Source organism: Eulemur rufifrons, chromosome 2, assembly GCF_041146395.1.
Source record: "Eulemur rufifrons isolate Redbay chromosome 2, OSU_ERuf_1, whole genome shotgun sequence".
Classification (NCBI taxonomy): Eukaryota; Metazoa; Chordata; class Mammalia; order Primates; family Lemuridae; genus Eulemur; species Eulemur rufifrons.
The window spans coordinates 127,818,820-127,824,819 of NC_090984.1; positions in this window are offsets into that span (position 1 = coordinate 127,818,820).

A 6,000-nucleotide genomic window follows, 5' to 3' on the forward strand; every position below is an offset into this window, starting at 1 on the left:
CTTCACAGACTCAAGTCTCGTCATGTCGCTCTCCTGATTTATAACTTTGCCAGTGGTCTCCTACTGGCCTTGGAGAGACAACACAGGCCTGACCATGGCCTGCAGACCCTGAGCGGTCCTGCCTGCTCCCCTCTCCCACGCGGTCTACCCCAGCTGCCTGCTGTCTACCCTGCTCTCACTTTCAGGGACACAGCCGGCTTTCCATGTCTCAGGGCTTTTATTCAGGTTCCCTCAACGCATCCACCCAGTGGACACCCTTAGCAAATTTTCCAAGGGTTTGCCCAGCTAGAGCCTTAAAGTCACAGCAGTTTGCAGTATCCAACAGTAGAAAAGTTGATAATGTGATTTTTTCAAAAGACAAAAAAATCCATTATTTAGTGTATCATTTGTGAGACTCAGCTTCGATTTATATGTAGACCAAGGAAACAGTAGCTAAAAACAGTTTATAGTTTAGATCATTAGTAAAGAAAAGTTAAATCTCACTGCCAAATGAAAGGCAAGTGGCCTAATTGGTCATGGAAATTTCATAAGAATTTACTGAGCCACGTTACCTTGCTGTGTTCTCCAGCCGTGTGTGTGCACATGTGTGTCCACCGGTTGCGAGGTACCTCAGGTTTGCACACTTATGTTTACATCACCAATCAATATGACACAGTCCTAGTCCATACTATGACGATGTATATAAATATTGGAAACCACCTGTTAAAATTTCACCATTTTTACCATTTGTAAGTATATAATTCAATGGAATGTCATACATTGGCCGTGTTGTGCAACCATCTATTTATTAATAGTACCAGATGTTTTTTTTCTTCCTCTGAAGGAAACTCAGAGCCCATTACAAAGTCACTCTCCTTTCCCAGTCCCCCAAGCCCCTGGCAAGCACTAATCTATTTTTCATCGCTGTGGATTGGCCTGCTCTGGACATTTCATACAAATGGACTCATATAGTATGTGGCCTTTTGTGCCTGGTTTCTTTCACTTAGGACGTATTCAAGCTCATCCATGTTGCAATATACATCAACTTCATACCTTTTTTCTGTATGATCAAAGACATACAGCATTCACCATTTTAACCATTTTTAAGTGCACACTTTAGTGGCATTAACCACATACACGTTTTTGTGTAACCATCACCACCATCCGTCTCCAGAATTGCTTTCATCTTCCCCAAGTGGAACCCTGTACTTGTTAAACACCCACTTCGTATTTTCTCTTTCCCCAGCCCCTGGAAACTACTCCAGGTACCTCATAAGTAGAGCGTACTCTATTTGTCCTTGTGTGCCTGGGTTGTTTCACTTAGCACGATGTTGTTACGTATGTCAGAATTTCCTCATTTTTAAGGCTGAATTATATTTCACTGTGTGAATGGACCACATTTTATTTATCTACTCATCTGTCAGTGGACACTTGTGTTGCTTCCACCTTTTGGCACAGTGAGTAATGCTGCCATGAACGTGGGTGTTCAAGTCCCTGGTTTCAGTTCTTTTCAGTATATACCCAGGAGTGGAATCACCGTGTTGTAAGTGAATTCCATGCTTGATTTTTGAGGTACTGCCATATTGTGTTCCATAACAACTGCTCCATTTCAGTTTTCTCTTTCCTTTTTATGGCTGAATAATATATCAGGTTATGATATATGTAATTTTGCTTATCCATCCATCTGTTGACAGAGGTTTGGGTTGATTGCACCTTTCAGCTATTGTGAACATGGCTGCTATAGATGTTCATGTACAAGATCTTGTTTGAACACTTGTTTTCTAATCTTTGGAGTATGTACCTTGGAATGGAATTGTTGAGCTATGGTAATTCCACATGTAAATTTTTGAGGGAAGATTCATCTAGTTTACACACAGCCTGTACCATTTTATATTTCTACAAGCAGTGTTTAAGAGTATCCAGGTTTTCTGTATCCTTGCCAACAGATATCTTTAATTTTTTTTTTTTTTTAACAATAGTCTTTCTAGTGTGTGTGAGTGGGTATGTCATTGTGGTTGGAATTTGAATTTCCATTATAACTAATAACGTGTAGTATCTTCTTATGTGCTTGCTGGCCAATTGCTTGTGTGTTTGTGTGTGTGTGTGTGTGTAGTGTGTATTTTAAACTCTTTATCCATTTTGTTATTTGGTTGTTTGTCTTTTTCCTGTTCAGTTTTCAAAGCTACTTACATATTCTGGATAGCATACCCTCATCGGATATATAACGTGCCTCTGTGGGTTGTCATCTTACCTTCTTGGTGGTGTCTTTGGATTTCGAAAAGTTTTTAATTTTGAGGAAATTTTCTTTACTGGCTGTGCTTATGGTGTCAGTTCTAAGAAACCATTCTTACACCCAATGTTATGAAGGTTTTTCTCCATGTTTTCTTCTAGGGTTTGTGTTTTTACCTCTTACATTTTGGCCTGTGGACCATTTTGAGTTCACTTTTTCTGTGTGGTATGATGTCAGGGTACAGTTTCATTCCTGTGCATGTGGATAGTTGTCTGACGTCACTTGTGGAATTTAGGGACCTTGGGGCTGGCACACAATCAATTAACCATAGAGGCATGAATTTATATCTGGACCCTCAGTTCAACTTCATTGATATATATGTGTACCTTAATGCCAGTATCATCCTGTTTTGATTGTTGTTGCTTTGTAGTAAAATTTAAGATTTATAATTGGGAAGTGTGAACTTCCAAGTTTGTCTTTCTTTTTCAAGAAGGTTTTGGTTATTTGTGTTCCCTTAAAATTCCATTTGAAGGCCGGGCGCGGTGGCTCACGCCTGTAATCCTAGCACTCTGGGAGGCCGAGGCAGGTGGATCGCTCGAGGTCAGGAGTTCGAGACCAGCCTGAGCAAGAGCGAGACCCCGTCTCTACTAAAAATAGAAAGAAATTATCTGGCCATCTAAAATATATATAGAAAAAATTAGCCGAGCATGGTGGCACATGCCTGTAGTCCCAGCTACCCGGGAGTCTGAGGCAGTAGGATCGCTTGAGCCCAGGAGTTTGAGGTTGCTGTGAGCTAGGCTGATGCCACGGCACTCACTCACGCAAGTCAGGGCAACAAAGTGACACGCTGTCTTAAAAAAAAAAAAAAAAATTCCATCTGAATGTTAGGATCAGTTTGCCCATATTCTGCCGAGAGGCCTTGTTGGATTTTTGTAGGGATTGCATCGGGTTGGAGATCACCTGTGTAGTATGGCCATCTTGAAACATATTAAGTCTCCAGTCGATGAACGTGGAGTGTCTCGACATTTGTTTAGGTTTGCTTTAGCTTTTTTCAATAATGTTTTGTAATTTTCCACATACAGGTCTTGCACCTTTGTTAATTGTTTTCCCGAGTGGGTTATTTTTGTTGATATAATTCAAATGGAATTTTTGTCTTCATTTTATTTCCACGTTCTTGATTACCAGAGTACAGGAATAAAATGGATTTCTGTGTATTGAAATGTTGTTCTGTTACTTATCCATTGTTGTTTGCTGGTTCAAATAATTTTTTTGAATTCTTTGGGATTTTCTATATTTAAGGTGATGTGATTTGGAATCTGTGAATAGATTTGCTTTCCTTTCACGTATGGATGCCTTTTATTTCCCATTCTTCTCTAATTGTTCTGTATAGAACTTTCAGTGCAATCTTATTTTTTTCTTTCAAAATACTAATAAGGTGGTACAAGTATTTTTGTTACATGGCTACCTTGTGTCGTGCTGAAGTCAGAGGTGTTGGTGTGTCCATCATCAGAATATAGTGTTCATGTGGGCAAGTTTTTATCCTACACCCACTGTCCATTCCTCCCCCTTCTAGGTTTTCATGTCCTTTATATTGCCATGTGCCTCTGTGTATCCATGTAGTAGCTCCCACTTATTTGTGAGAACATATGGTGTTTGGTTTCCGTTCCTAAGATAGTTCACTTAGGGAAATGGTCTCTAGTTCCCCCCACATTGCTGCAAATGACATTATTTCATTCCCTTTTGTTTTTAGAGACAGGGTCTCCCTCTGGTGGCCGGGATAGAGGGCAGTGGCATGATCATAGGTCACTCCAACCTCACACTCTGGGCTCAAGTGGTCCTCCTGTCTCAGCCTCCTGAGTAGCTGGGACTACAGGTATGTCCCACCATGCCTGGCTAATTTTTTTATTTTTTTAGAGAGTGAGTCTCGCTCTTGCTCAGGCTGGTATTTCATTCCTTTTTATGGCCAAGTAGTACACCGTGATATTTATACATATATGTGTCTACACACACACACACACACACACACACACACAGATTTTTTCCCCTTATGAATTGAATGGCACTTAGGTTGATTCCACATCTTTGCAATTGTGAAGTGTGCTGTCCTAACCATTCGAGTGCAAGTGTCTTTTGGATAAAATGGCTTCATTTCCTTTGAGTAGTTACCCAGGAGTGGGATTGCTGGATTGAATGGTAGGTCTACATTTCTTTCTTTGAGGATTGCCCATAATGTTTTCCATAGAGGTTCTACTAGTTTGCAGACCCAGCAGAGTATCAGCGCTCCTTTCTCTATGCTTCTGTGGCAGCATCTGTTGTTTTTTGTCTTTTTAATAATGGCTATTCTGATTGGGGTGAGATGGTATCTTATTGTAGTTTTAATTTGCATTTCTGTGATTAATGATGTTTAGCAGTTTTGCATGTTTTTTGGCAATTTGTCTATCTTCTTCTCAGAAACTTCTGTTCTGGTCTTTTGCCCACTTTTTGATGAGGGTGTTATTTTTTTCTTGCTGATTTGTTTGGGTCTTTGCATATTCTGAATATCATCTTTTGTCAGGTGCATAGTTGCAAATATTTTCTCCAATTCTGTAGGTTGTGTATTCACTGTGTTGATTATTTCCTTTGCTGTGCAGAAGTTTTCTAATTTAATTATTCCCATTGATTTATTTTTGTTGTTGCTATGTTTGTTTTTGGGGTCCTAGTCATAAATTCTTTGACTTGGCTGATGCCTAAAATGTTTTTCCTCCTTTTTTCCTAGAATTTTTATGGTTTCATGCTTTTCATTTAAATCTTCAATTCATCTTGAATTGATTTTTGTATATAGTGAGAGAGGGATCCTGTTTCTTTCTTCTTCATATGGATATCCAATTTTTCCAGCACTATTAATTGAATAGGGCTTCCTTTCCTCAGTGTATGTTTTGTGCTTTGTCAAAAATCAGTTGGTGCTAGGTAGACGGTTTTATGTCTGGGTTCTCTATTTTGTTTCTTTGGATTAGTCACAGTTTTTTACACCAGGACCATGGTGTTTTGGTTACTATAGCCTTGTAGTATAATTTGACGTCAGGTGATGTCATACCTCCAGATTTGTTGTTGAGTATAATGTTGCATGCAGAGGTGAAAGTGAGCATGTTTGCTTTGTCCCTGATCTTAGTGGCAAAAGCTGTGGTTAGGGGTTAGGGTTTTAGAGTTAGGGTTGCTGTTAGAGTTGGGATTGAGTCCTGCTAATAATTTGGTATCTTATGGTCACAAGAATTCTGTTTTGTTAGTCTTATGATCTCTGGTTTTTTTTTGTTTTTTTTTTTTGGTTTGTTTTTAAACATAGATACTCGTCAATTGTATCTAAACTCCTGAAACTCAGTTGTAAGGTTTCTCTGAGGTTTGCTTGGCCAAGAGGGGTCCATTCAGTTGGCATGGGGCTTAGGGTTTTATTTTAATTTACATTACCATGCTTTCACTAGTATAATTTAGTAATGCTTTCCTTATGTATGCATGGGAGGAAACAGCCAGGAAAAATGAGTAAATCTCCAAGAGGTGGCTCTGAGTTCAGGCTTACATACTACCTTCAAGTGAAACAAGGAAAGAATGGGTGTCGTGGGGGTCAGTAGTGGGGAGGTAACCAGGAAAAGCAAGGTAAGCAAGAGCAAGCATTGTTGTTCAGACTTAAGTGGTGCCTTCCGCATTGCTAAGAATCCCTCAGGATTTAGTCATCCTTCTCTTGTTGCTATGAGAGGGAGACACGTTTACAAATGGAAGTGGGTCTCCTTCACGGACGTAAATTTCCCTGACAAAAAGGT